Raw genomic sequence first — 23,634 nt, 5'->3', positions numbered from 1 at the left:
AACGCTGAAAAATTGAAATGCCGGAAATTGAAATGCCTAAGAAACGAAATGCCGAAAAAAAAATCAAAATGCTGAAAAAGACATAACGCCGAATACCACGTGAAAAAGAAATGACGCGCTTTGTGACTACCATTTGTTCGTTTTCCGTCATATCACTTAATTTCCACTGATACGAGCCTGCTTGACTCGTTCTGCAAAGGCACCATTATCAGTAGATTAAAGTGATGTAAAATTTCGCATTTCTTAAACCTGTCGTAAAGCTGGGCATATCAGTCGGACAGGACAGCTCTTATGGGTCAGCGGAAAAAAAAACAGCGTTGCCCAGTGTTCAGAATACAAGAGCAGCAGCAATGCGCGGCAGTAATCATTTCATTGATTCGGAGGGAAATGGACGAAGACGCGGTTGTGGTGTGCTCCCAGAAGGCAAAAGCAAAACTTAGCTGCAAAGAGGGTTATGTCTACGTGCTTGACAAGCAAGCATGTTCTAGACGCTATTGGAGGTGCGAGAAGCGAGGCGAATGTAACGCTATAGAGTGATTACCGACCGTCCTGTAGAAAGTACGCACAGGGCCATCTCGAAGACAGTGACCCACGCAAGTCGTGCTCCGGATATCTGCAGATGTTACCGTTCTTCGTAAACTCAAGAACGAATCAGAGCACTGGCGGCGGCCTCGGGCGAGGCACCCGGCCGTGAAGATCGTGCAGCAGGTCACGGCAGATGTACCGGCGTCTTCAAGGCAGCACCTTCCAAGCGATGAAGCCTTGCGCCAGATTGTGAGAAGGAAGAGGAAATTGGACTATACCCACACGAGCCGTGTGCCGTGCAGGAGCTCATCATCGAGGGCGAGTTCAGAATAACTTTAGATGGCCGGGAGTTTCTACGGCGCGACTGCACCAGCGCCGATGGAACTCGACTCCTATGGTTTTTTTTTTTTTTTTTTTTTTTTTTTTTTTTTTTTTTTTTTTTTTTTTTTTACGGACGAAAACTTGAGAAAACTGAACGACGCTCTGATGTTGCTCATGGACGGAACATTTCAGACTGTGTCGCCGCTCTTCGAACAGTTATACACAATTCACGGTTATCTTCGTGGCCATGTATTCCCTTTTGTTTACTGCCTAATGACTCGACGAAACCAGATGGCGTACGAGGCGCTCTTCGAAGTAGTGCTGAACTTCGCCGCAGATGTGGGACTTGCACTATACATCCAAAAACTGTGAGTACAAACTACGCACTGGCAGCAGTCAACGCTATTCGATCGTTGCTCCCGTTGTCGGATGTGCGTGGTTGTCTGTTCCACTTGTGCCAATCAGTGTGGAGGAGAGTGCAGCGCCTAGGATTGGCAGTGCTCTACAAAAATGATTTAGGTGGTTTCACCATCAAGTTGAGGCAGCTTGCAGCCCTTTCGTTCTTGCCCATCAAAAAAGAACGAGATGCCTACGCGTCCTTGAAACCACTCTTACCGCAAGAAGCCTCCGACCTGCTGCGATGCTGCTTGGGAAATCACGCCGCCGTGTTGACGGAGGTAACACTGCCGTGATCCTATGAGGTCCACCGCTATTCCGTCCATCCGTCTGGAATGTGCTTGCCCTCGCTCAGAACGGATTCCAAGGGGAAACAACGCCGTTGAGGCATGGCACCGACGATGGGAGATATTGGTTGGCGGACACCACGTAAGCGTCTTCCGGCTCATCACCACCATGAAAAGGGAGCAAGCTTGAGTCGAAGACGACATCGAGGGAGCTATCAGAGGCCAACCCTGCCGCTCACAAAGCAAGAAGTAAAAGCTACGCGAAAATCGTTTGGCAGCTGCTCTGGGCAACCGGGACAATGTCGACGTTCTAAGTTTTCTACGGGGGAATTGCACACAACTTATCTGTTTGAAATGCAATAAACAAAGAATCGCTATGCTATGCGATATGCAGAAATATATTTTTCCTTTTTTGAAGGCTTTAACCATGAGAAGGGAACCTTTCATGGCTATTAGAAAAGAGGGCGAAAGCGCGTGCACATCGTACAAGGCTGGCGGAACCTTTATCTTGCCGAGATACTTTATCTTCCACTATAGCTAGGAATGCCGGCATTTTTGATGTTTCGATGTTTTGAGTTTTCAGCATTTAGAATTCTCGGTGTTTTCAATTTCGGCATTCCGATAATTCGTCATGTTGATTTTTGGCATTTTGAATGCCACGCGTCGATTAGCGGTAGCCACGCCCTTTACATTTTGCAGTTTACGAGTATACTGTCACGTCGTGGCGGTGAAAAATAAGACACTGACCAAGACGTGAGATAAATTTTTATTGGGCGCACTTGTGCCATGAAAAACAAGTGCCACTCTGTGCACAACGATAGCTGCGAGCAAGGTCGTCGAATTCTATCAACAGGTCAAGCCCGTCGGCTATTTCTACATATCGTACATTCGAGCGTAAAAACCGATGCTCGCGTGTCTTCCAGAATGTACCACACTATTTGTGTCGCGCACGCGACCTGATTAGACAACTAAAACAAGATTGTTTCGCTATAGAATCGGTGATAGCATTCGGGAAAGTTCCACTATATGTAGGCACGCCAAGCGATAACTTGTAACAATGGATAGTCTGTGCAAACGGTCCCCGAAAAAAGACAGCGGACGCTTGACAATACATAGTTATCTTGGTTGGTAACAACTTTATTGATAGTCCTGCAGAGCTTTCGCCGACGGGGCTTTAAGTCTCCCACGTGGGGACGTCGAGGTGTTGCCTCGCCGCCGCCTCGCGGACCTGCTGGACGGCCCAGAGTTGATCGCCGAGGCTGGGGCTGCGCAAGGCAGCGGCCAACCTAGGCGGAAGGGTTCCGGAGTTAGCACCATGCGGGTTTTCGTTGCAGTTCCAGAGCATGTGACTTAACGTGGCTATCTCAGTATGACAGACCTTGCATATATTTGTCGGGTATGTACCAGGGTAGAGTCTGTGGTATTGTGCCGGATTAGGGTACGTGAGTGTCTGCAGTTGTCTGAAGGCCACCGCCTGCGCCCCGTCCAGCTTGTCGCTGGGCTGAGGGAAGGTTCGGCGGGCCAGGCAGAGAGGGCCTTGGTAATTTCGTTGTAGCTCGCCAAGCGGTCTTTAGTGCTATCCCATGGACGCCCCCAAATTTATTTATTTATTTATTTATTTATTTATTTATTTATTTATTTATTTATTTATTTATTATTTATTTATTTATTTATTTATACAATACTGCAGACCCTAAACAGGGCCCATGCAGGATGGGCAAAACTACATTATTAAAGAAAAGAAAAAAAAAGCAATACAACGCTTACAAACATTAGCAAATGAAAAGATCAAATAACTAGCGATTGAGTGCGAGTTAAGCGACGTCAGGGAAACGTTAAACGATGTCAAAAGTATGCATTTTGCGATCGTTGGCAGTTGTTTCTCGGGCCAGTCCCCGTCGGTCGGCCGGAAGGCGACTGGCACGCCTTTGCGGCAACCTTGCCGCTTGTGTGTTCGAACCTTAACAATGAGCTGCGCTATGATTTGTTAATATTGCTCCCCATAAATTTCAAACTCCTCGCGTCTTTAGGAAAAACCTTTCTTCATTTGCGTGTACGCGCTCAAGACCAAAGGCGGTGGGGTGGGAGCCGTGTATTCTTTAGTACGTTCCCTTTCGCTCATGAGCGCGCACTGTCGTGCAGGTATCTGTCCAGGAACCGGTTACGCTGCCGCGTCGCCGACAGAAGCGCTCTCCCTCCTGCCTTCCTCGAAGGGAGGTTGTTGTGACCTTCCCCGTATAGCACCTCTATCTGCCTTTCTTGTCGCTCCCCTTTTGACCCCGCCTCACACAAAGAAGCCATCTGCAATGCCAGTCACTTCAGCAGTGTCAATGCCCTCTGTAAACGATTGACCTGTCTCTTCGGCCGTGTCACGTTGTATATGCTGACTCGCGAGCAGAGGCCAGCCACGGCGGCCGCTGAACGTGTGTCCAGCAACAGTATCATCCACGCGCCTCGGCCTCGACCCAACCACTCGTGTTATACTTTCTGCTGCATCACTGCGACATACAACTGATATACGGATTTTTCCTTCAACTTCAAGTTTTGACACTGGGGCCGGAAGCATCATGGCAGCACCCACCGCAGGTATGTTGGGGTTCCAAACATAGGGGAACGGAGGAATGTCTGACGCTGCTAGTGTCTGTTTGCGTCGCAAGTATGACTGAACGCAATGTCGTGATGCACGGAGGAAAAAAATAGGGGGGGCTTGAAAAAAGCAGCCTCCTCGGCCGACGTTCTTCTCTTCCCGCTTTTATTCACTAAACGCTCATAGAGCGCGTTCAATCCTGCCAGCAGAACGCCGTACGTTGCTTGGTTCGTGTTAGGCCAAGGTGAAATGCCGTTCATTTTCTGCTCGCCGCCTCAGAGGCTTCCAGTTCTCAGCTTCGGTACCTGACGACATGGGAGAGCTTTAGATTACGGAACACGGAAGGCTTGCGTACCGCTTCCGTATACAAGCCACATGGGTCCCAGCGAAAGCCAAGCCGGCTCTGCGTTCTGGAGTACACAAGCCATTTGCGTTCTCCTATCTAAAGCGATTGTCGTCGCCATCGCAACGGCAGCATCCGAGCGACGCAGCAGACACGTAGACGACGAACACAGAGCAACTGTGTCGTGTGATTATGAGCGAAAGATTACGTAATAATGTAAATTATTTGGGAATGTACCACTTCAGTACTCTAAAAGCATGCTTCGAGAGCCACAAAAAAGCATTAATAAAAGCCGTACGGTGACTTGCGAAGGAAGTGATGCCAAAACGTAGGAAAATCTACGTAGCATCCATAATTACACAGCATTGCAATGGGTGACTTTCCTTCGACAGTTGTAGTCTGGAACTCTATCAAGTGCATTGCGCCAGCGTATTATCGTCGTCCCATTGGAGTTTTTCCTCACTGCGGTGTTTCCTGCTTCTTCTTAGCTATTTAAAAATATTCATTTTCGCAATCATTTTTGTTCATTTTTTTTGCAAAGAGTTGTTTTTGGAACAGTCATTCGATTTAACAAGGCAGTGCCTACATCTATTTTGAATGCTTCATAAATACGTAATTCTTAAACGTGCAAGCGCGAGCTTATAAAACATGCTAGTCCGCCTTTAGTGTAAAGACGTAAATTACTCGGTGCCTGGTTACCTCTCTGCAATGATCAATCCAGTGTTTCTAATGATGATTTGTGGCTAATGAACCCTTTGTAACGGGTGGACTCAATATAGTAGTGTCCTAGCCAAAAGAAAAAAAGAAGAAAAAACAATCTATACCACATAGTCAAGAGCTATATCACACCCGGCACCGTTCGCGATTGTTTTACCGCTCTCCACCACCGATCTAGGCGAGCTTTAGTTGTGGCTACGCCCTCGAAGCAGCGGCCACCTTCAGCGTCGAGAAATCCCAGGGCCTGCGGCATGGTGGTGCCCTCTTTTGGGGTGGGAGACAACTTCGCACAGTTAAGGACCAGGTGCTCCGCCGTATCCCGCTCGCTACCGCATACCGTGCACACAGCGGCCTGCACCTCGGGGGCGCAGTCAAACCGGCTACGGTAGTCAAGAGTTCGGAGTGCGCCCGCACGCGCCTCGAATAGGAGGGCGCTGCCACCACTGTTGTCGTAGATCGGCTCCGGTGTGATGGTCCCCTTGTTGTCGCAGTACAGGCGGAGCGTCGTCTTCGAGGCCATAGCCGATTTCCACAGCTCTCGCTCTGTCTCACGCACATGGTCCTGAACTCCTTTAGCCGTCTCACACCTGGCTCCTCCGGTTTCCGAATAGTTCAAGAGGCCATACTTTCGCCTCAGGAACTGGACACGCGCCCTCCATTGTGTCTGGATGCCTTTAAGGTAGACGTACCGAAACACCCTGCGCGCCCACCTACCGTCATCCATGTTGCGCAGACGGCACTCAAACGCAATTTTGCTCTTGGCCTCTCGAGCATCGAAGGAGGACCAGCCGACATCGCCCTGGATGGCCTCTACGGCAACTCGGCCATGGCAGGCCAGGGCCAGGCGGCCTACCTCTCGCTGCCCACGTTCTAGCCAATCACGGGTTGGTGCTGTCAGACATATGGTTGAGTTCGCGAAGGTCAGTCCAGGCACATGCACTGACTTCCACAGCTCGCGCACCATGAGATATCGGCTACAGCCCCACAGGCATTGTCGGCGCAGTATGCGACTGGCCCGCTGTGCCGATTGTCTCAGGTGCGCCTCGTGTTCCGCGTTGACACCATCTGAGGCACTAAGCACTACACCAAGATAGTGGTACCCTTCCGCTGCCGGGAGCCTCTCGCCATCTGGGAGCACCATAGTCGGATTTTCGCGGTCCCCAGAGAACTGTACTACCGCCGACTTCCTCGAATTGAAGGCTAGGCCCAAGGTGCCAAGGTGTTTGGCTGATGTTTCAACCAGCTGCTGCAGTTGGGTTTCATTTTCGGCCAGTAGCACAAGGTCGTCCGCAAAAACAAGGCCAGGAATCGTCCAAGTTGTTGGGGTGCTGTCAAACGAGAAGTTGAGTGTGAACCCCACGTCCAAATTTAGAAGGGCGTCCTCAAGACTCGCTGTATATAGCATATACAGCAATGGGGAGAGGGGACAGCCCTGTTTCAGGCCTCTCTTTACCTCCACTGGTCGCGCGCGCGTCTCCCCAAAGCGGGTTTCAACGGTGTTGCCAGTGTAGAGTCGGCGAAGTAGGTCGATCCACACGGGCGGCATGCCGAGGTCATCCATGCGAGATAGGAGGAGGTTATGCTCTGCTAAATGGCTATAGCGCCCTCTTCCGACAGGTTAAGTAGGCGTACAAATTACAAGGGGAAGAAGATAATAAAACTGCGTGGTTCGCGGCGTGCACACGAACACGACACGTATATTGCAGATAGGGCAAGTATAGCGTGAATATAGCACACGAGTTAGACGTCTCGGTTCCTGGTGTGCCATTTCCTACATTGTAAATTAGTCAAATGATAGTTCGCTTGAAAGGCACGCATGACAGACTTTCAAGTATAAACCGCTCTTAAAGTGAACTGCCGGTATATTAAAAATTACCACTTTCAGTTATCTGCTGCACCATGACAATGACAGTAATAGTAGAACCTGGAAACCGCACGTCACCAGATGCGAACGGCGTTGTGTGAGTTGAAGGAGAGAAGTGTGATGCTAGAGCCCCGAACGGTCTTTTAACTAGTATACGTATATGTTGAGACTGAGTAAATATAAATTGTTTTGCATAAATCGAGACAACGCGCAAATTCAAATACATAGGCTGCTTAAATGGGCGACATTGTTACCGAGTGACTAGAATTTGTTGAGCGGAAGTTATCTGCCCTGCACGTTCCCTTAGGAGGAATAGCCTCTGAGCAACAACCGCTGCTCTCCTGCAGTGAAATCATTCGGAACAGTTCCCACTTGTGTCGGCCTTAATTCTCTCGAGACTCCAATAGACACTGCTATCCCTTATGTTCGAAGAGAAGCTAGCACTCAACAACTTGAAATAGTCAGTTCTCGAATCGAATACGAATCAAATAACAAGGGCTGTTCCATTCGAATGGGAAATTTAGAACATTCGCGCACTCATAAAAACAACGTAATGCGAACTGCTAGGAACTTCAAGCAAGCCCGCAAACGGTTTTAGTGTTAAATCAAAGCTATTTTATGGTTATTCTGGCCTGGGCATGCTCATGCCAAATGACGACAGGTAATTTGTTTTAAAGATACTTACATTCACCTGTCTCGCTTTCTTCAGCTCTTTCTCTGTTTGTGTTTGTGCATGCGTGCGTGCAGAAGTGTTTTTGAATGATTAATTGAGTCCCTCACAAACAGTTCTATTTCTTTTTTTTTTCCTTTGTCTCTTTCCCTATTACCTTTCAGCCCACTTCCTCCTAATTCAGTGCAGAGTAGCAAAACAGGTGCAACATGGTTGACCTCCCGGGCTTTCCTTTCATTTTCTTTCTCTACCTCAGCAAAAGTGCCCAATGCTAGCTGCCAAGCTTACCTAAGTTTATTTTCGTTTTCAGAGCTTGTCCTCAACACACCGATCGAAATGCGTTCGGTGGAAAGGATACAGACGGTCATTTTCAGCTTCATCTTTCCTCCGTTCATACTGCATTTATTGGACCTTTGGAATTTCAGAAGATACCCGGAGCAAGTATTTTTCTTGTCAATGTGTTTTAACCATTTTCTGTTTGTCTGTCTTATTTCTAACTTATACACTGTTTCATGCACACCTCCCGCCCCACTAGGTCGCGCTTTTTTTTTTCTTCTTTTTTCGTCTTTATTTATCTTTTCTTCGCCATGAGTACCGCTGTAGCCACATTTTCATGAATGCGACAATAGAGTATCAAATCTTTTTACCGCATAACGGTAATTACTATGCGACAGCGTTTGCATTTCACTTTGTCCGAAACAATCTGGAACCTGTTTCAGGCGATTTGCGGTTTCGTTAGTCAGTGGAGCAGAGCGCACGGCGGCCTTGGTTTCAGACGTCGGTTCTCAACAGCTACTGCAGTTGCGACTTTATCGCAGAAAATGAACATGGCATTGCAGCTCAGTAAGCTAGTTGGCGTTATCTTTCTTGACTTAAAAAAAAAGCATTTGACTCGGTGGATCACTTAATTTTATTGGACAAACTTAAATATTATGTTTCGCGGAAAAGTATTTGATTTCCTATCAAGTTACATGTAAAGATCGTTCTCAGGTCGTGGAAATCAATAATATTATATCCTATAAACAAACTATTTTTACTGGCATTCCGCGGGGTTCAGTTCTAGATCCCCTTATTTTTTCTATTTATATAAATGACCTGCGGCAAATAACCGACTCTGCAGAAGTAGTCATCTTCGCCGACGACACATGTATTATTGTAATAGCGGATGATGTCAGTGAACTAGGTCAAAACGCAAGCATGAAGCTAAGTAGAATTTCGGACTTGTTCTTAGGAACCAAATTAACAATTTACACAAAGAAAACTAAATACGTGGTCTTTCAGTCTTGCTTCAAGATTGTAGATATACAACATTAAACCTAGAGCTAAACAACGTCTTACTGGAACAAACTAGTGCCTACAGGTACCTTAGGGTGATTTTCGATAAACGCTTACAATGTGAAGATCAGATAAACAGCGTTTTCTCCAGTTTAGCATCTGGCTGCTACGGCTTAACTCAAGCTCGCGAGTATTTTGACGCCCAAGTTCTACGCCTTATGTGCATTGTTTTGATATAAAGTCATTTAGGGTACTGTATCGATTCTTGGAGCTGGTCATATAAAACCATAATAAACCCCACTAGGAAACTTCCAAAACGAGCGATTCGAATAATGTCTCGCTCTAAACATTCTGATCACACGACCCCATTGTTCAACCAGTATCACATATTACCATTTGATCTACTACGTGAGCAGAGCACGTCAATGCGCGTTTATAGGGTCGTGAGGTACCACCACCCATTTAACACCACAGCCTGGGCCTGTGATGTCGACAAACGACAAAGATTTTGTGTATTAGCTAAGCTGGCATAATTGTGATAGCGTGTAGCGCTTATCCTGACTTGCAGAAACTACGTTCTTAGTGTGCTTGCTTTTGGTTTCTTTGCTCTTGCTGTGTTTCTTGGTGTGTTCACCTTGCAACCATTATTCGACAGCCCCCCCCCCCCCCCCTCCTCTGTAACATCCCTCCTACAGCAATGCCTTCGGGCGACTTGTAGTATCATAATAGATAAATAAATATTTTATTCGTGTTCACGCGAAACTAGAAGTGTTACTGCAGGACATTTTAATCTTTCACCATGCAGTAGGGAGTTCCTAAGTTTGCACCTAACCATAAAATTGAAGCAACCGGCCTCTTTAACTCACTAGAAGACAGAATAGACATGCACAATCAAGCACAAATACAGAGACTTAAATCATCTAAAATGTATACGGAGAACGTCTACTAGGCTTTTTCAGGTATCAAAATATGGAATAAACAGCCAGAAAGAATCAATAATTCCTGAAACTTCCCAAGTGCTCTCAAACAATACTACATAACCTTGTTAACGTCACAATAAATCATCCAGATGCCATAATCAATTTTCAATACACTGGGAGAATAATTGTTAAAGGGGCCCTGAACTTTTTTATCGAAGTGTAGAAAGACATTTAAAGTGAAAATAGGCTGTTTCAGAATCCCTCTGCCGCAAAAAGTACTTCAATGGGTTCAGCAGAAGCGGAGTTATCGGCAATCAAACACGACCTCCGTTGTGCTACCCTTCCTCCTCCAATGCCTTGCACTGCAAATGCTACGGCGGAGACGTCACCGTGACGTCCGAGACATAACCGTGGCGCGCAGTTCAAATTTCCGATTTGGTGCCTACGCCGCGCTAAACGTAAGTCAAACGCGGCTTTCCTCAGAGAGCCGCAGTGCGCCTATAGCCAGTGGACTCGTGGCGGCACCCCGCGGCGGCCGCGGTGTAGCCGACCGCAGCGACCAATAGCAGCCGCGTATTGGAGCGTACTTTATTACGCAATAAACCACACAGAAAAGAGCGAGGATCATGGGGTTTTTGAAACGAGAGCGTTTGAGAAAAAGGTGACTTAGCGCTCCGCTTGCGAGCTCCACGGAGCGCGTAAGAGAGCAGAACTTGGCTGAGATGTTCACAACAGCGTATGCTACCCGCGGATTATGTTATTTCACAAAGCCCGAGGGGTGGTTCAGGGCCCCTTTAATATTGTGGTGAATTGGAGATACACCGGTGTATTCTGATAATGCAGTAATAATTAATTTTGTATTATGGTATGCTATTTAGGAACATTAATCGCTCAAACTTTAAATTATTTAACCTGCTCTTCACAGCATAAAAACTTGAATCTCTCCTCTCACATGGTATGTAATTCATATAAGAGAATCTATTGTTTGTTAATTAATACTATACTGTATAGCATTATACATTGTTGTCATGACGTACGTTACTTCAAACTTTTTGTATATTCGCTGTAATCATTGTGTTACCTAGTATGTTGTTTCAATGCTAGGTTTTGTCTGTATTTTTTTATTAGACCTTAAACTAGCCTTTGGCTACAGGTCCGACCAGTGTTTGCTTACCTGTGTTTCGCAATTGGAATGTGAAGCCTCAATGCGATACACCACCGTTTACATGCACCCCGTGAGACGATGTGTCTCTTGTCGTATTATATCCTCCTCTGTCGCAATAAAGCGATTTGTCTTCCTATTGCATTACCACCGTTTGCATGAATGCGATGCGGCGCACCACTTGTCGCATTCGTGTAAACGTGACTCCTATTTGGACAAAATGATAAGATATGCCTATGAATGAGGTTCAGATACATGATAAGCTGCTTTAACCGCTAAAAAACAGTGAGGGTGTCATTCACATCGTCATCAGTCATATCCAATGTGTGTCTTTGGGACAGGGACTCCGGAATTGTATTTTGAGTGTGGGGGCAGGCCTGCACATTGAACCCGCGTCATATACGGAGTGTTTCAGGGAACACATTCGGAAATTCTTAAAGGTTGCCTGTGGCAGGTAGCACAATTCTAGTTCATGAGCTGGTCTACTCGAATAGGTGGACACTACTTGCAGAAGAAATTTAAATGCATGATCTAATAATTCACAAAATTTCGCTAATTAAGTTTTTAACTAATTACCTTATGGCCCATATTGCAATTGACAAATTGTAGCCGTGGAGTTCGCAAGGCGGGTCCACTTGGAACGAATTCTTGGCATGACACCAGTTTCGAGATATTAATTCCCGAACTTTGCGGAGAAATGCATTGGCGTTCCAGTTACTTTCTTAACAAAACGTCGCTTTATTCATTGAAGCACAAAAGGAACTGGAACCCACATTAGCCAAGCACAATCTTTATTTAAATAAAGTTGTTTCTCTCTGCCCGAATATTTTTAATAAGCAATCCACAATAAACGGCGCAGCCTGACTAATTTTTCTCATTTTACTTCAGGGCCCACCTGGCCTGCGTCCTAATCAGCGGCGGCTTCCTGTTCGACATCTGCATCCAATGCATCCCAGTCCTTAGGGTTGGTACCCGGCACAGCGACGCCTACCGCCTTATTGAATTGGTGGGCTCCAAAATATGGCCAATATGCGTGCTCGCCGCCTGTTGTATGATTCTAGCTCAACTGAGGCGTCTTCTACGTCGAACAACAAGCGAAAGGTAAGAGAAAATCGAATATTCATTGGCCGAATCGGATATATATATATATATATATATATATAATTACCTTTTCATTTCTTCTTCCAGCGCTTGAACTTACGGTAACTCACTCAGTTAAAACAGCACATATTTTATTGCTTACGCATGCCAGTAATGAGCTTGTATATGCGGCCTGGATTTGCACAACGAAAAAAAAAGCACTCAGTCAGCTGCCAGCTAGCTACCGGGGCATGGCGAGGGCTGGGTACTTCTGCATTTTGTGGACACAGTTAATACAAGCTTCTTGTTCCGTCTTTCATGCACCCTCCCTAAGAGAACGTAGAACAGGATGCTAGACGGCGTTCGTTGTACCGCCGTCGCTACCACCTCCAATAGAATGCACGTGCGAGGTAAACCTCGCCCTTGTTGCCGCGATACTGGCCGTTCGAAGCACTTTGCATGTATTTGAGGGCTTCTTTCACGCTCGGAAAAGACACTTTTATGTAGCGCGGCGTATAGAGCAACCGAAATCGGTATATTGCATATGAAGGGTTCGAATACCTTAATCGCAATTCAAATCTCCCGCCACCCAACTGAAGAGTGGTGATGTTGCGTACGCCATCGCCGCCCTTTACTGCCATTGGGGAGTAAAACGGCGCCCGACAGACGGCGGTACAATTTTTTGCACCAAACACGAACGCTCGGCCATGGAGAAACCGAGCCACGACAGAGCGGTGGATTCGCCCCTGCAGCTGCGTTTGGTCAAGTGGAGTGGATCGTTCGGGCATCCCGCTGAATCACATGAAATTGGAATTCTCTGCTACTTGCAGTTTGTGGGAGTTTCGCTATAGCCAGCAAAACCAGCGCAGCACTACGCGATAACGAAACTACTGAAACGCGAAAGCGCGGGCGGCACAGAGTCCAGCGAGAACTGAAACCTTTCGACCACACGCATCGTTGTCAAGGGTAATCTCAATTAGTTTATTGTTTTTCTAAAAATGTAATAGAACTGGACAAGTAGCATTTTCTTTCGTCTTATAATGCAATACAATGATGATTTTATAACGAGTGCTTGAGCACTAGTGAATGAATTTAAATGAGTGCCTTCGTCATCGGGCAAGTACTTGTCCCGAAGGAGTGTCCTGCATTTACCTCAATTTCTACATTACTAAGGCTCTGTTCGCGATCCTACCGGCTACAAGAATATTCCTGCGCAGTAGTGTACAAGTCGGGCCGCCTACATCAAAACGCAGACTGTTTATCACGTTATTCAGTGGACGAACCACCCGCCGTCCCTGACACCGATGCCGACGCCGCTGACTGAGCAACGCCGTGATGCCACCGTGCGCGCCATCATTGATCTCTTGGAGTCTTCGCCTTCCAATTCGTCCCTTCACTTGTTTGTCCGTATTATACCGCCACAACGTACGCCCTGACGGTCCTGCCCTACTCCTCGTCATTCCTAAGCACCTACGGTCAGCTGTTCTCCAAGAACTTCACGACTTACCAATGGCAGGTCAACTCGGCGTCGCCCGCCACTATGACCGGATTCGCCGACGCTTCTTTTGGCCAGGCCTTGCTCGCTCGGTCCGAAAATGTGTTGCAGATTGTGAGAAATTCCAGCGCCGAAAAACACCATCGATGCTCCCTGCTGGGTGCCTTCAACCGCTCGACATTCCTTCCAAGCCGTCCTTTCACGTTGGCTTGGACTTACCTGGTCTTTTCCATTTATCAACGTCTAGCAACAAGTGGGTCGCTGTGGCGACATATTACGCCACGCGCTACGCCATCACCAGAGCGCTTCCAACAAGCTGCGCCACAGATGTCGCCGATTTTCTTTTACGCGACGTGATTCTGCAGCATGGAGCTCCACATAAAAATTTTGGTCTCACGAAGCGTCTAAATCAAACCCTGACAGACATGCTCGCAAAATATGTCCCATACGACCATACTGATTGGGACCTTGCTCTACCTTATGTCACATTCGCATATAATTCTTCGCGCTATGATGCTGCCGATTATTCCCCGTTCTTTATGTTGTTCGGCCAAGAACCAAAATTGCCACTGGACACATGCATCCCTTCCATCCGCCGCAGCAGAGGCCAGCGAATTCGCACTTGACGCCATCTCCAAGGCAGCCCAAGCCCGCGAAATTGCCCGCGCTCGCCTCCTCACCTCCCAAGAGAACCAACCACGTCTGTAAGATCGAGAACACAGAGACGTGCACTTTTCGCCTGAATCCCCGATCGCCATTTTGGGATGTCCAAAAAAAATCACCTTATTTCTCTCCCGTTAGCACCGATATTTAGACGCACCGGGACGGTGCTTCTGCTGCCGGGGATAATGCTACATGCATATTGCTTGTTTCTTTGGGACAATGCGCGCGGGTGTCTCGACGAAGAGGACGAACTGCTCCTGGCTCTCGAGCTGTCGGCTGAACTGGCCAGCCTCTGCGCAGCGTTGGAGAGCCGAGCGGAATCTAATGAGAAAAATGGGAAATATCTCTGCGAAAACTGAATACAACAGGATAAACGCTGTCATCCGTCGTCACACAAAAAGTTTAAGACGAGTTCAATGGGCTGCTTTCTGTGAGAGTTTATCGGCGTTTTCTCAAATGACAAGGATATGGGGAGTGATGAATAGCCTATCCGGAAAGATTCGCCCGCACAGGCCATTCGAAGCACTTGCTTTCAAGCAAGGCAAAGATTTGCAAACCCTTGCAGAAGATTTTGCAGACGTATACACATCTGGCAGATCAGCAGGAGTGGCGAACCTTCTGTTGTCTCAAGCATTCCATACCATGAATACGCCATTCACCTTTCGTGAGTTGGAGTTGGCGCTTCGCAAATTAAGAAGGCGCTGTGCTGTGGCTCCCGATTCAATCAGCAATCAGATGCTGACAAATCTGCCATACGAACGAAGACCCCCGAGCCCTTCTGGACATATTTAATCACGTCTGGAGCACAGGAGAGATCCCATAAGCGTGGAAGACAGCATGGGTGGTGCCAGGGCTCAAGTCCGGAAAGGATCCTGCGAAACCTCGCCTCATATTGCCCAGTATCGCTAACAACATGCGTATCAAAGATGATGGAGACTAATATGAACGAGGTTAACATGGTATCTTGAGCAAGGAAATAGACTGCCATCGTGTGTATGACCGGATTTCGTCCATGGTTGAGTGCCCAGGACAGTGTCTTGAATTTACTAAGCCGTATCGAGCACCATCGCGTCGACGGCCTTTCCACACTCGCCATTTTATGGACGTTGCCAAGGCATACGACTGTGGGCTTCATACAGGCATCATCAACGGACTCCGAACCATGGGCGTCTCGGGAAATGCTCTTAGATTCGTCCATGAATTTCTCAGAGATCAATGTGTCAAGGTTAAGCTCGGAAGTATAATGAGCAAAAAGCGACGCATTTCCCTCGGCGTCCCACAAGGAAGTGTCCTATCTCCCTTACTTTTTAACGTTGCCATGGCCAGCCTTCCAGATGCACTGAAAGTAGGTCGGACGGCAGTTAAAATGGCCATCTACGAAGATCTCGGGATACCAACACAAACGTTTGGCCCGGATAGCCCAGGGCGCGATCTCCACCATCGAACGCCACTTATCGACGCTTGGCTTATCTTTATCAGCGCAAAAATGCGCCTTCATACTTTTCCCGGGAGTGAGACGCAAGTCAACACGCCTGACGCTGAATATCGGAGGGCATTCCATTCTTCGTGCAACTCATGTTCGATTCCTGGGTCACCATCGACAGCAAGCTACTATATTGTCGTGCGGTCGAAAGTGTTGTGGCTGCATCAGTGCAAAGAGTCAACGCACTTCGTCGAGTGGCAGGTGTACGTTGGGGAAACAGTCCCATGCCCATGCTCAAACTGAACGCTGCACTGATAACAAACCGCATTCTCTATCAGCTCCCTCTGATATCACCGTCATCGAGTCGATTCGAGCGCTTGGAAAAATCATCTGGTGCACAGAAAGAGACTTCGCTTGGCTATGGGAGTTCCACAGCGGCTTCAAACAAAAAAGTCACTAATGAGGCAGAGTCTCTTCCACTCCGCCTCTTGGCATCTCAGGCCTTGCTGACGCAGCTATTAAGGCTTGGCGAGTCCCGCGCAGGCACGGCACTTCTCCGGCGGCTATAGATAAGAGCAAGAACTTGCTCACATTTCCATGCGGCGCTGAGTGTCTCCCAAAGTGTCCCCCAAATTTTGTTGCTCTACAATTTTTTCATTGACGCTTTTCACCTAATATTTGAGAAGTTGATTAAATAATTAAGACTAATTATCTAATTCGGTGGAACGCAAAAAATAATATGAGTATCTCCAAGCGAACAACATTACCTTGGTTCAGTCCAATACGCGGCATTAGGACATTTTGAAAGTTTGGCTAATGTTGTGTGAGACACCCTGTCGGTTAACGGCGAAAGCGTCCTATTGGCTACCGTGCGCTGTGGGAAGGAATAAAGGACAGTAGATAGAAGGGATAGAGAAACGCAAAACTATTTTATGCGGATGAAGTATTTTCTTCATAGCACTATTTTCGTTGATCGAAAGAGATTGGAAAACGCCCGTATACTTAGATTTAGGTGCACGTTAAAGAACCCCAGGTGGTCCAAATTAATCCGGAGTCCTCTAATACGGCGTGCCTCATAATCAGATGGTGGTTTCGGCACGTAAAACCCATATTTTTAACACTCCTCCGTGTACCCACGCTCTTGCTCGGGGCGGTGCCGCCGCCTACGAGCAGAAAAGAGAAGTACTGCATTATGACACTAACGCGCACCGACAGTGAACGCTTCGGTGGTCTCAGCACTACGACTATAGTGCCTAGAATATACTTACTAGTGTGCCGACCGCCGGGCGTTTCCAATGGGAGACGCTGGCACCGCCGGTGATGCCTTCCACCGGAGGCCCCCAGACGGCGACACTGTTTGGGACCGTGCTAACCTAGCGGCGCATCACGCGTCACTTGCGCTTCGGGTGCACTTCGGATGCGCGTTCGTAAGCGCAGTCGGTTGCGGTGCGTTGTATCTTTCGAGCAAGTAGCATGTGGTGCCTCCGCATGTCATTGCTGGGTTTCTTTCTGTGCGCGTGGTTCGCACTTGTGTCTGTTCACGGACGGAACCGAGATGTCGTCGCAGAAAACGAGGCGTAAACACAGCACCTGTTTTGTCCCATATTGTACAACTGGATACCGCTCAAACAACGAGCAAGTCTCATTATTCAGCGCGCCTGTTGACTGGCCAGAACGTTTTGCCGAGTGGGAGAAGAATATAAGAGGGCTGATCGAAGGCTAACTCTGGCGGCTGTCGCTTGTGAGAAACACTTTAATAATTGCTACATTGAGCGCTCCTTCAAAATTAGTCGACGGCGTGTCACCCATGAAAATGTGCCCTGTTTAATTACCGTCATTTATGTTAATTAATTTATTTATGGTAATTAGATACAACTTGGTTCGAATTTAGCATTTGTGGACATGTCTCGCATATAATAGTTTACTGTCGAAAAAAGCTACACTTCTTCGGAAACCACGTATTTATTTATTGGTATTTTTCGCAGAAACGCCCCGTATCGTGTAGCGTTATAATGATAACTGTGCCTACGATCGTTTGTAAGTGCAACGAAATCATATTCTTTCGATTACGCTTTGCACCTCAACCAACGCTCCGCAGAACGAAACGGGCTGGGACAGCCCATTGGCGTCTGTCGCACACGCGCGCGTTGGCTAGAGACGCCGCTCGGCATAGCACGGTCCGTACGGCTATCGCCGTCTGGTGGCCGCCGGCGGAAGGCATCATTTTCCGTGCCACCGGAAAGCCCGCGGTCGGCACACTAGTAAGTATATTCTAGGCACTATACTACGACGCCTCGATGCCAGCATTCGAAGGGACGCTGGCATCAAGAAGCACTACCAACGCCACCTAGGTGGCGTTCACCGTACTCAGCACAGCGGAGCGTGGCCTCCGCAATTAGCTCTGAAAATGTTTCTGAAGTTGATCGCGGAGGCTGCAATTACGACGCGCTGTACGCGCTGATTTGACTCGGTGACGATTCAGTTACGTGCTTTGTCTTGCGCGTTGTATTAGTGTGTCAGTTACGTGCTTCGTCTTCCGCGTTGTGCTAGCGTGTGCAGCGTAGTGCAGCTTCCATATGCACGACGGTTGCTCATGGTCATCGACGTTGGTAGTCGTGATGGAGGAGACGTGCCACCAGGCGTCAGCGTGGGTGCATCAACGCCTAAGGGCGCTTTAGCCACAAAACACCAATAGACATTATATATCAATGTGCAATAAACATTACACTACTTCTGTGAAGACACGTTTCACTTTCGTGTTCTATACCGATTCCTATATAAGAGGGATCAACCACATTTTTTTCGAGAGAGAGAGAGATTGGTAGAAACATGGAGGGGGAGTCCACTTGCAGACTCTTATTACAGCGAAGCTGTTATAGCCTAGGTTCCAGGAGATTGGAAGTGTACCGGAAGTGTAGTGTACAAGTGTAGAAGTGTAGAAAACCGTAAGTGTAGTGTACAACAATTTCAGACACGTCGCGCCACCTCGTGGAGTCGTATGAAAACGCCGGGTTGGCGGCGTTTTCAAACTTGGGATTCTAAAGAAGTGTGCATTATGTACCGCGGCTTTCGCCGGATCCTACGTTTCCCTATTCATTACGTGACGTACGTCAGCCTGGCGACCACGTAAGCGCGTTAGCGCTCGTGTGCGCGCCGCGATTGGCGTAGCAGTCTTTAAAAAAACGCTTTCACAGTACGGTGATCGCGACCGTGTACGCGTTCCCCCTGCAACGCCTACGAAAGACATCAAAACGTTGAGGATAGACATGTTCGGTTGGGTGATGCCCAACGACGATACGCCCATTCTCATCGTGGGGACTAATATTCACTACAGCAAACACACCATAGTCACAGCTTCGCTGGCTTCCCTCTTCACATTGGTGGAAGGGCTCTAATTTTTTTTTTTCTCCTGTTTTACGCGCTGCTGTGTCTCAGCGAATACATGGTGTTCAGCACTGGAGGAAGGAAAAGAAAATATTTCGCATTATTTCTCCATAGCGTTAAGCTGCTGAACCTGATGTCGCTTGCGCGATTCCCTGATCGCAGCGGTCACCTTATACTATGGACGCGGAATTGCTAAAACGCTTCTGTAGCGTGTTATGGGTGCACGTGCACCCAAAGCGCGCCACGAAATTTATCCGGAGCCCTCTGCTACACCTTGTTTCACAACACATTGCACAGTTTCGGGACGTTGAAGACTGAAATTCAATTATCTTGTTAATGATATTCCTTTTTTTTTCTTATTATGCCCCTATATATTTTGCCACGTCAGTTTATTTTTGTTGTTTTTACATAAATATTGATGAAGAGTGCACTCTGATTTCCTATCTTATGGCAGGAGCAACAAGGATGGAGCGGACTCAGGCAATGCGGAAGGTTCGTCGCGACCGCAGGACACTGCGCTGCTACCAGCGGGCGCTGCCGTGCCAGTCTTAAAGTGCCTCTTGGTCTTGGTCGCCGTTCGCTGTTTCGACTACGGCGCTCAAGACACGGATTTCTTGCAGCCTGCGGTCACCCGCCTGACGCTGCTGTTGGCCCTGTGTTCCTTGGTCAACATTGTGATTATTTACGCTATCGGACCAATGAGCCCTGTGGATTTTATTAGTTCTTCGACGTTTGTCTGGGTGCCATTATTTGCGTACCTCAACGGACGTGTGATGGGGAAACGTGTCAGCTGGGCCGCGATCTTCCTTGAGGAGGGCTTCCTCTTTGGAACGTGTATGCCATTATGCCACCTCACAATTTTGGCAGTGCGCGTTGAGCTCCCGGAGAGGTTCCGGATGAACAACTTGTGCCTGGCGGCGTGCGCAATCATCGCCGCGCTAATCCTGGCGGAATACGGGCAAGCCTCTGCTGTTCAAGCCGCCTCGCTGTTCGATAACGAGCCAATAACCTAGCAATTCTTATAATCTTGTTCACATAACTTCTCCTACAACACTAACGTAACACTAATAGTCGACACTAATATAGAGCTCTTACCAAGTACTTCTCTCATTGCTATGCCAGAAATCCAGATTACCGAGGAAGGCTTGTCTAACTTGATCCGCTCTCTCAAATTGTCATCCTCCTCCGGATGTGAAGATCTAACCACAAAATTACTTTAAAATGCAACGGCTGTCTACAGACGGCGCTTGCTCAAAATAAACATTTTGTTTCTCTCTCTCGCTCTCTCTGTCCAGCCAGATAATGCAAATTATTTTTACTCAATCTTTAGACTCTGGAATGTTCCTGACGATTGAATAAAAGTTAAAATTGTTCCTATTCTTTTTTTCTACCTTTATATTATTCTCAGACAAAGTCTAAGAGGAGGCCAGGAGTAAAGGCGATATTTTGCCTGACTTGGCCCCGACCTCCTATGCACAATGCATGTGACATCAAAACGTATTTTCATACCAGTTCATGCAAATGGACAGGCCATGCTATATGTCTAGAACAAGTGCTCAATAAAGGCACCAAGCAGTTGTTGGAGTTGACACCAAAGATACGCAGATCGCATACACATCAGTGTTCAAATACAACAAATTCAGCTATATAAAAGGAAGTATTCTCGTCTCTACGAATTGCAACATCAATCAGAAATATATGCATCAAATACACTGCACAGCAAAAAGATGATCGGAAATATTTCTCCCAAAGCAACAAGGCCGAACACAAACAGACAGACAAAGAACTTTATTAAATAGGTCCTGAGAAGCCCTGCCATAGGGCAGATCTGCGGGCCTCTCCCACGTGGGGACGGGTAGGCCGCGCCTAACCGCCGCATCGTGGGCTCTCTGGACAGCCCAAGTTTGTCGTGACAGAATTGGTGAAATGTGATGAATATGGTAAATAAACTGTGTAAATTATACAGCCTCGAATGTGCGCGTGCGTGCGCGCGCGCGCACGCACGGTAAAAACACAAGGATGCTTAATCAGGCTGCAAACATGACAAACAACACGCCATTAATGATCAGTAACTACCTGCATTCATTCTTGAAATACAGAAAGCTTTTCTCGAAATCTACTTTCTTTCGGCAACACTGAACAATTTTATCACCATATACTGTAATATCGGTCGCCCATAGTTTGTTCGTGTAGCCGGCGTTCTTTGCCTACGCCGACGGTCTGGTACGCGGTTGAACTGTGAGTGGACGAGTCATAATATAGACCATTTTTTGTGAATCCACTCTAATAACTTGAAATAAAAAATGTCATCTACCCTCAACAACGTGTATTTTGAAAAAAAAAATGTTTGTGTTCGTAGGGCCCCGTCCATTTCAAGCGTAACTTTCAATTATACTCCATATATTCTTTTGAAGAAGAATAAGCTTAGTTGACGTGATTGTTCCCCATACAAAGGTAGCGACGCTAATTCTGGAATAAAATATATGAATCCTGAATAAATTATTTAAATCATACAAGTGCTAGTTGGCCATGAACTATTTATTGATCGATACCTTTAACAAGCGTTCCGTCTAAACTTCTACAGCATATTATTACACTTACCACAGCGATTCATCTAGAGTCAATAAAGTTTTTTTTTTCGTTTAGCCCCCACAACACGGTTTTAGAAATCCACTGTCTTGTGAGACCCAACTAGCTGATTTCACTCCTGACTTACTACAGTGTACGGACGATAATGTTTAGATCGATACCATATTTGCTATATATACTGCTCCAAAGCCTTTGATCACGTATCCCACAATTAGCTTATCACTAAATTAACTTGCCTCGGCACTTGTGCTAATATAATTCGTTGGTGTGAGCATTTTCTTAAAATGCCGGCGTTCGATGTCCATGTGCTAACAAGGTCAACTTTTCATGTAGCAACCCAAGTTGCATCTGCATAACTGCCAACCTGGGGACCTCGAAAATCCGGAGAATCGACGAGTGGGCAGGTAGGGGGAGAGTTTTGGGGAGTAACTATAACAAAAGATAAGACGCAATGCATTCCACCCAACACACCGAAAATCGTTCTTTTTTTGCCTGGGGCAGGTCACGTGATTCGTATGGCCTGCGAGATACGGATTGAACTCGCGGCCACATTATAACTGCGCACCTTCCTGGCCAAATCATAATTAGATTTATTTAACAAATGGGAGGAGGTGTGTAGCAAGGGTAAATATCTTATGTAGCCATTTCTCCGACGATAGCATGCACTTGCGTTGGTTCGATCACCATCCGCAGTACCTCTCATCTTCACACTTCAGGGACATCATGTGAAAAAGTGGCCCAACGTGATCACTCACGCTCCGTGGAAGATTGTGCTCGATAAGAAATCCCGTAAAAGACCGTCGGCACGCATAACAATGTCTTCATTGCTGTTGACGAAGAAAATGTTTATGGTCCCCTGCTTCTCAGCGGCACCAACAATGTTATGGGGCAGAATTCACTAAGCTGCGCCTTTCTTACGCAATTTCTTAGGCAAGAAGTTATTATACGCTGAGATAAGAGCGAAGTTAAAGTGGCAGTGCATGTGCAGTGTAGTATGCACGACAGCGATAAGAAAACAAAGCTCGGATTAAACGACGAGTATAGATAAAAGCGCGGTGACTTGATACCATGAATGCACATCATTTCTTTTTAGCTAAGGAACTTAAGGGTATGTTCTCACGGAAGAAAATCAGTACCCACCTCTCTTTGACAGCTTCCTTTTTTTCGGTCGTCTTTTACAGCGCCAACAAGTCCGACCGCGCTCGCCCATTCACCACACCCATGTAGCACGTGTTGTTGCTCAACACGTGCTACATAAAAGTGTTTTTCCCAGCGTGAAAGAAGCCCGCGAATACACGCAACATTGCCGCGCGAATGGTTACTCAAGGCACTTCGCATCTATGCGCGCGCTTCTTTCATGCTCGGAAGAACACTTTTATGTAGCACGTATTGAGCAACAGAAAGCTGTAACGGGAGGGTTTTTTTTTTTTTTCATGCTGCTCTACAATTTTGTCATTGACACTTTTCATCTAACTATATAATATTTGAGAAGTTTATTAATTAGGACTAAATATGTAATTAGGCTGAATGCAAAAGAAAAATAACCCGAGTATCTCCAAGCGATGGCAAACTACGTTACCTTGGTTCTGTCCAGCTACGTGGCATTTGCATATTTTTAAATCTTGGCGCATGAAGACCACCTCGGGTCACCGCGCTATAGGCACGTGGTACTGTGGACAGAGATTGAACGTGGCGCGCGCCGTAGCACACGAACTGGTTGTTTACTCCCAGTGGAGAGCGATTCGCGAGGGGGACATCGAGCCACCCGTCAGGTCCCTCGATAAAACAAAAAACTTGTTTTATCTAGGGACTTTAGGCACCTTGCCCGCGCAGCTCCACCTCCTGCAAACATGTTAAACGGCTCCAGCCAGCACAGCGCGCGGTCTTCCTGCGTTTCGCTGCATGGCGGAAGCGCGATTCTCTGCGCATGTAA

The sequence above is a fragment of the Dermacentor silvarum genome, chromosome 2 (assembly GCF_013339745.2).
Source record: "Dermacentor silvarum isolate Dsil-2018 chromosome 2, BIME_Dsil_1.4, whole genome shotgun sequence".
In the NCBI taxonomy this organism is placed as follows: Eukaryota; Metazoa; Arthropoda; class Arachnida; order Ixodida; family Ixodidae; genus Dermacentor; species Dermacentor silvarum.
This window is presented reverse-complemented; position numbering follows the sequence as displayed.